The sequence below is a fragment of the Myxine glutinosa genome, chromosome 6, assembly GCF_964187855.1.
Source record: "Myxine glutinosa chromosome 6, kmMyxGlut1.1, whole genome shotgun sequence".
In the NCBI taxonomy this organism is placed as follows: Eukaryota; Metazoa; Chordata; class Myxini; order Myxiniformes; family Myxinidae; genus Myxine; species Myxine glutinosa.
Window position 1 is genome coordinate 178,172,305 of NC_136266.1, and position 11,365 is coordinate 178,183,669.

Consider the following 11,365-nt stretch of genomic DNA (forward strand, 5'->3'; position numbering starts at 1 on the left):
ACACAGTGAAAATTACTAGCTTAATCAAACTTAATTAAATACCCAGGACAGAACAAACAGAACAAACTCACGTACACAAGAAGGATGGAATGGCAGGAATGAATGCTGGAAGGTGTGTGGCTGGAGGGGGAGGAAGGCACGGAGCTGGCTGGGGCTTGATCCCGCACGGGACGTCGGGCTGGACCTCGACGGCCGCTGATGCCACCGATCCTGTCGTGTGCGCGGGATCACGGGTCGGAGCTGCTTGGTGGAGCCGACGCGCTGGTGGGGGGTCTGGCGTGACGGGTTCTCTCCTCTCTCTTTCTTGGTCCAACCACTCTTTCTCCACCGACAACTCAATGCAACCACTCAATGCAACCACTGACCACCACTGACGACCAACTCTGACCAAAACCACACAACTCAGCTCCTCGCAACTTTTTGCGCGCGCGCCTTCATAGCGCCTCCGGCGATTCAGCCGCCGGCCTTTAGGACACGCCCATCGGTGTGCTCACCTCGGCCCTGGTTGGTCGCGCGACCCTCTGGCTCCGCCCTTGATGACGACGGGCGGGCACGCCTTTCTTCCCCAACCCGAGCACATGTTCAATGGCGGCTTTGGGGCGAAAACAACCCACAGCTGTAACAAACTGGCCAACTGCCCAGTGCAGTTGGCAATGGAGACTTGGAGGGGATGTAATTGGCAAATTGAGGCTTGGCCATGACGAAAGGGGAAATGGAGGTTTTTGGGAATGGGAATGAAGAATGAAGGGAATCTATCTTTTTCACTTGGTGCAATGGAGTGTCATTTTAAGGGAAGACAACGCCTTAACCTGATACACAGAATAAGGAGATAAACTACTGAACAGGGATATTATAGTGTCCTTCAATGTATGCTTTATGGAATTAACTACCGGAACGCCCTTTGACCTTTATACACACTGGAGCAAGGAGGGCTCAGACTAAAACAATATTACACAACAATTTACCATACAATACAACACAATCAAAAAAAATACAATCCTCATATCCGCAACAATATATATATATATATTTATATATTGTTACGGTTTTTAGAACCTTCACATGTAAATTTAGTAGAAAATTCCCTTATAAATGACCCCTGTGTACATGTCCCCTTAATTGGCTGTTAATTAAAGATTGCACCTTAGTTAGTCCATGTACAACACGTAGGACACTTTAGGACCTCTCTATAGTTATGTCATTATTATGTGTTCCAGGTAAGGCTGTGTTTCCAATAGTTGACTCTATGTTGCATCAATCAAATAAGATAGGTCCCTTTCAGTGCCCCAATCGTCTCTTCAAAGTGCCAGTAAGTTGGCATTCGTCGCCGTTGCATTGGGCTGTTTTCGGCGGCATTACACCACCAAAACTCCATTGCACACGAGGCCAAGATCGGAGAAAAAGGGGGGAGGAGCCGCCAAATCACGGGCGTGGCACCACCTTGTCATCAAAGGTGGAGTCAGAGAGCCCTTGCCAACCAACTATCGCCGAGGTGAGCCCACCGGTAGGCGTGTCAGCGGGGCCGGCGGCTTGATACGGCCAAGGCCAATAAAAGGAACTGCGAGGGACTGCTTACGGAGATGAGTGATCAGATAAGAAGGAAGAGGCACTCGGCGAGTTCACTGGAGATGAGAAGGGGGTCACGCATCGCGAGCGAATGGTATTGAGAGAACGCATTGAGCGACTGAAGAGCGCATTGTTCGCGGTTGATTGAACTCTTCGCTTATTACGTATGTGGCTGAGCCGCGAGGGTAACCGCCGAAGCCGGCCTACCGTTGCCCTGTGATAGTCCCGCACACGCCAAACGGCACGCGGAGAGCTCCTGCTGTTTGGTTCATCTGCTCCGCGGCGCGAGTTGGGGACTGGAGAACGAGCTACCTGGACGCCATACCTGAACCATCTCCTCCAGCCATTCCTGCCTGCAATTCCCTATTCGTGTGAGTCTGTCTGTATTGTCCTGTGGGTTTAAGTAAGACTGTTTATAGATTTGCGCTGTGTCTTCTTCTGCTTCTTCTGTATATCGCTTTCGTTCCTTCTCTTTCTTTGGTTTTGTATAGTAATTAATAAATACCTGTTCCTCCTCTTACTTTGGTTTCATTCTCGTCCGATCGCTTTAGTGATTTCCCAATTGAGTACCTGTGGCGCGATTTCGGCAAAACCGCTTATAATCGGGTTTAGTCCTTTGTTAACGGCCCGCGTCGCAGCTCGCTTCGCTCGGCGCAATCCATCTATTACGCTGCGGCCCGGGCGGGAGTATTTCCTCGCGTACCGGAAGGCGCTGGTACTTAGGTCATAGGAATAATTGGCCTACTACCCTATTCAGCGCTGACCGGGCGTGACGTCATACCCCCAGGACCGGTCGGACGGCCAGCTTAACAAGACAGGGGGATTAACCCCCCCCCCCCCCTTGCTAACGGGAGTGCCGTCCCCCGGATCCGTAACAATATATATATATATATATATATATTGTGTTATTATTTCTTATTTTGTATATATGAGTGAGTGGGTGAGGGTGTGTGTTTTTGCATGAATTAATTTTTGCATGAGTGTGTGTTTTTGTGTGTTGAGTGGTGTATGATGTAAAGGTAGGTGGTTGGTTGGTTGGTGTTGTGTGTGTATGTGTGTGTATGTGTGTGCATGTGTGTGTATGAATGATCTGGTGTGTTTTGTTGGTGAGTGGTGAAGGGTATAAAGGTGGGTGTTTGAGTGTTCCACAATGTTTGTTTGGTGCTGTGGATTCTGGATGTGGAGGTGTTGTTGTTGTTGTTCGCACTGGCTGGGGGTGGGGGTATGTACGCATCCAGGTGCAGTTGCTGCATGTGGATGTGTATGTGCCCCTGCTGGCCCACCTTAGCTGACCGTATCGACGTTGAAGGGTCGAAACGGGATGATGCTGAGGACCTCGACTGAGGACCCGGTCAGTGCAGCACACTTGTGACCAGGTGTGTTTTGAACTTATATACATATATATATATATATACGACCTGCTCTGGCAAAAGCAGACACTTGGGGGCAAAAATCTAAATTGAGATTTTGATATCATCTGATTCCCCATGCTTTTCTCTTTCATTTGATATATACATTATGTTAATTGGATGAAAAATTAACAAGGTTATGGTATTTTAATGACAATTCATGTCTTTCAATCCTGACAAATCTCACACTCTCACTATGCAATGTCTCTCCGAAAAGACCGACTGGACAACCCTCCCATCCACTTTCTGAATAATCCTCTCCAAGAAGTTCTGTCACTCAAGCTTTTGGGTCTCACTGTCTGCCATGATCTTTCCTGGGAAAACCACATTTCCAAGCTGGCCTCCAAAGCCAGTCGCCGACTGGGCATCCTCCGTCGTGCGAAGTCCTTCCTTGGCACACCTGAGCTCCTCACCACATACAAGGCTTTCATCCACAGCTCAATGGAGTACTGCTCTCCCCTCTGGGCTGGTGCTCCTGCCTCACACCTAGCTCGTCTTTACGCTGTTGAAACCAAAGCGTTCAGAATCATTGGAATCTCCCGCGATGACGCTATCTCCGAGGGCCTTTCATTTAATCACCGCAGGCAGATTGGTGGTCTTTCTGTCTTCTGCAGACTCCTCTCTGGCCTAGCTCCCCCAGCTCTGTCTGTGCTCTGTCCCCCAAATATTCCTGTAGGACGCACAAGATCTGCCTGCAACCCTCTTTTGGTTAAACTGCCAAAATCAAGACTCTCTGCTCACCTTCACTCCTCTTTTCTCCCGCCTCTGGAACAAACTCCCTCACTCTCTTCAATCCCACTCCTCCCTCCAGGTCTTTAAAACGGCTGTTCACCACCATCTCTTATCTTCCCCCATCCAAAACCTTGATCTTTTCTACCCCCGCTAATTTCACCCCAAATCCACTTTTTTGAGCTGACTTTTGACTTATTTCCTGGAAGTCCTTGGTGTCCTTACGTTTTATACCTATCCTGCCTCCCCCCAGGCCCTCTCCCTCCAAAAACATCTCCCGATGTCCCTGCTCTCAAATGTTGTGTTTGTGTGCTTCCTCCCCCTCTCTCCCCATCTTGTCGACCGCTCCCCTTTTTATATACTTTGTTTGCTTGTTTGTTCGATTTGTTTGTTTGATAAATGTTAGGTCTTTCACGAGCCTCGACTCTGTATACAAAAATATATATATATATTCTTACCTTTGTACCATTTCAGGTTATTCACTGGACTTGAATTGCTTAAATTTCAATAAAAACTGGAAAAATTGACGTGTTCTAAAACTTTTGACCGGTAGTGTATATTCCAAGTTTCAGCTACTTTCAATGTATGGAGCTTGAGATATGAGCGCCAACACATTTTGGGTGGATGGACGGACGGACAGACACACACCAACGTGATTTTGAGGGTTTTCTAAATAAAATTCAGGAATGTGCAAACAGACGTTGCTGAAATTTGTAACATCTTACCTCAATGTACAAAGCATTTACTTTTGACATTTGTAGCCGATTTTGTCCAGTAGAAGCCGAGAAACGTATTTTCAGTCCTCATGTTAAGGTTGCGCACAGAGAAACGATCCCTTATATAAAGGGACGGGTGCTTTGCTCCTCCCTTTGATAACTCGCTATTACGGCGTCAAGATTAATTTATTACTCATGAGATAAATTGATCCATGTAATGTCATTTGACTTAATGTCGTGGTCTTCAAGAATGCACCGGTAACCACGACGTTAACCGAGGACCAAGTGTATATGCTTCAAAATCTAAAAAACTACTGAACCAAATCCAACAAAATTTTGCATGTTGCCTAAGGGTACCCCAATTATGGTTTCTGTCTTGGTAGCATATCTGGGGTAGGGAGTTCAAGGGGGAGAGAGTGGGTGGGGGGGAGGGGGGGGAAGGCCCCAATCCTATGTGTATTGTATCGTATTATATCGCATTATATCGTGCCCCCGGTGGTAGCCGGTATCACAAATCATCATCTTGAATGAAGAAACTTTAAATCACTTGATATTATAAATTACTGTGAAGTTAAAATCTGAGTGACAACAATTTGATATTTTCAAAATGTTTAAATTCTGTCATTTTAACTGGAGGTTAAAACCAAAGCATCCAACACGGAGCTTTGCAGTGAAGCTGAAGTGATATTTTTCTAGCGCCATATATATATAAAGCAGCAAGGTTGGCTGATGAAGATGGTGGCAGGATGGCCTAGAAGTACGCATACTCACCTCAAAGATGTCTAGCATGGGTTTGAATGTCATCCCAGATATAAATTGCCATATCAGGCTTTTACAGGCAGGGTGTGTGCCCTCATTAAACTGGGCGCCCCGTCTCTGGCATTAGTTGTCAACGTCAAAGATCCCATGGTGTCCTTCACGAACAGAAGGCGAGCTATCGCCAGCACCATGCCCACAGTATCCTATGGGAAGAGAAAGCTATTGCCGGCACCCTCGCCAAATTACGCATTCCAGCCCTAACCTTAGTACTTGAGCCAAACTCCACCACCCACCTGCCCACCTGCACCGGCTAACCCCACAAAGACGGACGATACTCGTGGCCATGAAGAAGAAGTTGGCTGGCAAAGGTGACGTTAGCTGACTTCCAAGCAGGTGGAGGATGACCTCAGGTAAATTATGGGGTGAATAGCGCAGAATGTTTGTGCAGTAAAACATGTGTCTTCTCATTAAATCGGCCAACAAAGCAAAATAAAATGAGTGTGTGTGTGTATTTGCCTTCATGTCCGGTAACTACACCAAGACCCGAGGACCAATAGACACCAAATTTCCAGGGTATACTCAGGGGGTCCCTACCTAGGTATTCCATAAAATATTTATCAAAAAAATTTCAAACAAAATTATGAATGTTTTTCTTTTTTCCAGATTTCTCATGGGTGTTGTTATTTGGGTTATTTATCCATTTTGGCAGACCATGCCATTTACTTTGTCCGGTAACTACTCCGAGACCAAGATCCAATGGGAAAGTCCTATTACACATGCATGAGCCTAATTAGAATCGTCTCCCTTTCAGGTCCCATGAACAACCGGATTACGTGACGTTTCAATGCCACCAATACCATAGAATATCTAAAACCAAAAAGTTGAATAAGTATCATTTTAGATCCCTTTAGATATTTTAAGACCCTTCAGACTCCTTACACCCTTTTACTATTGGATGTGGGGATGTATATGACGTTTAGACCCCATAGACCTCTCCACCTGATAGACCCCTTTATACAAACAACAACAACAACAGGCAATTTAAGGCCATTTTCCCTGCAAGAGCGGGGTTAGCCTACTCTTCTTGCAATATACAAACTTCTTTTATCAGCAAGTAATGTGCAAACACGACCCACCAAGTGGGTACTCTGTAAGTAATGTGGGTACTTTGCTAATGCATGTATATGTTTGTGTGTGCATACATCTTCAAATCAGACCTAGAATAAGGCAATTTCGCAATGCATCATGGGGCAGGGAATGGGGTTCACACACAAATCTTTGCTCAACCAAATGATAAACAGATCATACATACACAAAGGCAAATACCTTGTAAAATTTGAAAAACACAACACTTTCTTGTTATCATTGGAAAGTCCACAACACTTTGGCCTGATTTTTGCACTTTGCCTCACACCAAACAATTGCAAACAGTAGCACGTGTGACCAGGTAATTCGGGCTCACGGAGACGAGGGTGCAGGGAAGGAGGACCATAAGTTTGTCCCATCGACTCCATCACTATTATTTTTTTTGTTTTTTATTTACTTGGCCCGACGCACAAGTTAACACAGAGCGAAGCAATTATTAAATTGACGCAAGACTATTATTAAATGCTCAGTCCATGCTCATCTGACAGGATGGTGCACAGGTAGTGGAGTGCACTTACCTTTGAGCCAGGTAGTCTGGGTTTTATTCCAGACCACACCATAAACCGTCAGACTTGCACTTTGCAAACAGGGCGTTGCATCACAAAGTGCGCCATTCCATCAGATGGACTAATCCAACACAGGCCGCTTGCATTGGTTGGTGGACGTTAATGATTCAACGGTGTCTTTTGCGAAGAGTTGGTCAATCATTCCTGAAAACCTGAGCAAATTCCAAATTCCTTCCTTACCGACTGAATTGGAAAAGCAAATACAAATCACAAAAAGATTCCTTGCCATGGGCCTCCTTTGGCAGCACAGAACCTGCCTTAGGGCAGAGTACCACATGGAGAAAGAAGAGCAGAGGGAAAGGAGAGCTTCTTAGTTACTGTACAGGAGGAGGTACAGGTAATATGTTTGTCAAAGAGTGTAAAAGGTATGTCGCTACCAAAAACCCATTTGTTTCATGCCCTGGATGAGGTGTCACCACAACGTCCAGCACATGAAAGGCCACAGTTATTGGACATGTGAAGAAGTTTTGCTGGATATGTGCGACGGGAAATAAACAAACTTTAAAACACATTTTCAAACATCAATATCCAACCAATCAATCTTCTTCTTCTTCAACATCCACCAACTAATGCTGGCAGATGGGATGCCAGTTTGAGGGCCATCTGAGGGATGGCACACACAATGATGAACCGCTCGGTCCTTGATGACAGTTTATAGTTAGGCCGAGATTCAAACCCAGGCTGTTCAGCTTAGAGGTGAGCGTGCGTACCTCGACGACATCCATGAAGCCCTCAACCCTACAAACCAATACAAAATAAATAAATAAATAAATAAATAAATAAATAAAGAAATAAATAAATAAATAAACAAATAAATAAATAAATAAATAAATAAATACTGCTGCCAGAATAGCTGAGAGCTATGAGCAAACGCCTTGGAGCGGTCTGGCCTAAACTTGAATCTCTACCAAACTAGAAAACTGTCGCTTTAGTGCTTGAAATGCAGGCCAATGCATCGATGTGACTGTGTGTGCCTTCAGATGGACATTAAGCCTGATGATCCATCTGGCAGTACTGAATGTTGGTCGATGTTAACGATCACGCAATGTCTTTCACAGAGAGTAGGCAAGTTATCTCCGGCACCCTGAACAAATCACAGAACTGTCGGAAAGTGTGCGTAAATGAAAATTTACGTTAAAAAAAATGTAAAAAAATTAACGCATCAATAAAACAACAACAACAACAACAACAAAAACCCTCAATTGATATTTAGCAGCAGGTCGGTGATGCCTTCAATCATAAAGCTTCTATTTATTATTTCCCTACGTAGTGTACGTACAAAGCACGGTTCGTTATTGCTTACACAATGTGTAAGCATACCATACCTGTATGTATTTTTACACACACACACACACACACACACACACACACACACACTTTGCAATACTGTACATGATTTAATGCTATCAATCTACAACGACTCAATAATACATATACACCCTGTTTACAATCACATCAATAGCTATGTCACACACGTGCCTCAACATGTCATATTTCACAATCACGCCATGTAATAATTACGATCCAAAACAGACATATATGATAATGATATAATATATAGACTCGTGAACGTGTCAAATCAAAATCGACAAGCAAAGCAATTTTTTTTACTTTGCTAGGTAACTAATACCGTTTGAGAGGATACATTGCATTTCGTATATCTTCATTAAACATTGGATAGAAAACACAGAGAACCCGTACGGGAGACTAGGAAACAACGCGGATATGAACATACACCGCCACAAACATTCAAGGAATCCCCCCCCCCATACCTTTCCGCTTTCGCATGTGAAATATTTCCTACAGGTATAGAAAGGTATACAGAGAAGATTCCCGCTTGAGAAACATGAAAGGAACAGCTGAAACGACAAGACGGTGTGAAACGGCCACGACGGACCCTCCAAGCCCGAGTTCTCCTCAGGCTCAGCAGGAACCTTATCACTATCAGCTGCATAGCGCGCAAATGGGAAACGGAAGGACCACGATAAGAATCCCAGGAAACAAAAATAATATTTGTTCCGGACATGAAGGGTAATAACTGCACAGAGTGTGAAGAACGTTGAGGGAAACGTTATCAAATTGGTGTCGCTCCAAACCGCTTCACCTCCACCAACACCACGAAGCACGAACCGCAACAAGTAAATAATTAATTTCCTCCCTGTGGGATCAATCCGCTACCCAAGGCCCAGCCCGTTATCCAAGGCACAGCAGGTACGCGGGACCCACCTGATCTCCTTGTCTCCTTCCTTTTCCTTTTCTTTCTCGTCTCCACTCTTATCCTTCTTTCCTTTCCTGCACTCCTCCCACGCTGGTTCTCAATCCATGAAACACGCTTCCCAAGCACTCCACGCACGATATTGTTCCTCGTGGGTTCTCTCTGCCGCCCCCTGCTGGTGCAATGGGTCCATTCCACACCTGTTCCTCTATTTCCCAGCCGCCTGACTGTTTATCCCGACATTTGTCTGTTTTCTTGGCCTCGTTTATATTCCCGTACGACGGTCCATTGTTCCACCCAGGTTCTTCCGCCTCGTGCAATGTTTTTACCCAGCCATTTGTCTTCCCAGATATTGGTCCATTTTCCCAACCAGTGCTCCTTTTCCCACCTATTTGTCCATATACCCAGCCATTTGTCCATTTCCTGACCAACTGTCCATATACCCAGCCATGTGTCTATTTTCCAGCCATTTGTCCTTATCCCCAGCCATTTGTCCTTTTCCCACATATTTGTCCTTTTCCCACCTATTTGTCTTTTTCCCACATATTTGTCCTTTTCCCACCTATTTGTCCTTTTCCCACCTATTTGTCCTTATCCCTAGCCTTTTGTCCTTTTCCCCAGCCATTTGGCCTTTTCCCCAGCCATTTGTCCATTTTTCCAGACATTTGTCCTTATCCCCAGCCATTTGTCCTTTTCCCACCTATTTGTCCTTATCCCCAGCCTTTTGTACATTTTCCCAGCCATTTGTCCATATACCCAGCCATTTGTCCATACACCCAGCCATTTGTCCATACACCGAGCCATTTGTCCATTTTCCCAGCCATTTGTCCATTTTCCTAGCCATTTCTCCATTTTCCTAGCCATTTGTCCATTTTCCCAGGCATTTGTCCATATACCCAGCCATTTGTCCATATACCCAGCCATTTGTCCATACACCCAGCCATTTGTCCATTTTCCCAGCCATTTGTCCATACACCCAGCCATTTGTCCATTTTCCCAGCCATTTGTCCATTTTCCTAGCCATTTGTCCATTTTCCTAGCCATTTGTCCATTTTCCCAGCCATTTGTCCATTTTCCCAGCCATTTGTCCATTTTCCTAGCCATTTGTCCATTTTCCTAGCCATTTGTCCATTTTCCCAGCCATTTGTCCATTTTCCCAGCCATTTGTCCATATACCCAGCCATTTGTCCATTTTTCCAGCCATTTGTCCATTTTCCTAGCCATTTGTACATTTTCTGAGCCATTTGTCCATTTTCCCAGCCATTTGTCCATTTTTTCAGCCATTTGTCCATTTCCCCAGTTTTCATTTTTAAAATGATTTTCACCATTGAGAGAGAGCAGGCCAAAAACAATGTATGTTTGTATAGTATGTATGTATGTATGTATGTATGTATACACAAAGAATTAAGTTAAGCACCCCCCCCCCCCGTTTTTTTACAACCTCGCACATTACAAGGTTGTTGTCGTCAAAACAGTGTAATATACCCATGATATTGCTATATTTTCTGGAGAAGTGATATTATGGTCACATAAAAACATAACAATCATGCCGTTTTCAATATTTTATTCTGAATAATTTAAGGTGAAATTTATTGGGAATTTTAGGCATATTTTCACCTCAATTTAAGTATGGAGCTATAGGTCCATCACGGACAGTGTGGATGACGTTTATGTTTCCTAACGTACAGTCATTGTTCTGAGAAGACCTCTAGCGATCTTTGCGTCAATAACGTGTGTAGGACCCACGTGATCGGATCACTGACTCAACCCTACGTCTCATAGACCCTGTAAGCCGTCGTATGCGTTGCTGTGGCAGGTTGTTCCATTCCCGATGTAATGCACGTTCCAATGATCTCACAAGGTATGATCTCACATACCTTAGAATATATGCCAATGTATACATATACACAAAGAATATATATTAGGGGGTGCTTAACTTAATTCTTTGTGTAGGGGTGCTTAACTTAATTCTTTGTGTATATGTATGTATGTATGCACGCACAGTGCATTCAGAAAGTATTCAGACACTTTCACATTTTTCACATTTTGTTATGTTGCAGCCTTAGGCTGAAATCGTTTAAATTCATTTTTTCCCTCATCAATCTACACTCAATACCCCATAATGACAAAGAGAAAACAGGATTTTAGAAAGTTTTGCAAATTTATTAAAAAGAAAAAACTGAAATATCACATTGACATAAGTATTCAGACCCTTAACTCAGTACTTAGTTGAAGCACCTTTGGCAGCGATTACAGCCT

At 44.3% G+C, this 11,365-nt stretch overlaps 1 protein-coding gene across 3 annotated transcripts in view; it reads right to left on the reverse strand.

Annotated features, from left to right (window-relative positions):
- LOC137428985 (anion exchange protein 2) overlaps positions 1-9,276 on the reverse strand; it is a 155,961-nt gene extending 146,685 nt beyond the window's left edge. The window contains exon 1 of one of the 3 annotated variants that reach the window (XM_068118930.2): positions 9,118-9,276. The gene's annotated coding sequence lies outside the window, so the exon portion shown is untranslated. Of the gene's footprint in view, positions 1-6,843; positions 6,960-8,663; positions 8,853-9,117 lie in introns of those variants that run through there. The other 2 variants (XM_068118933.2, XM_068118932.2) reach the window with 2 other exon arrangements.
- Positions 9,277-11,365: the final 2,089 nt, after the last annotated feature.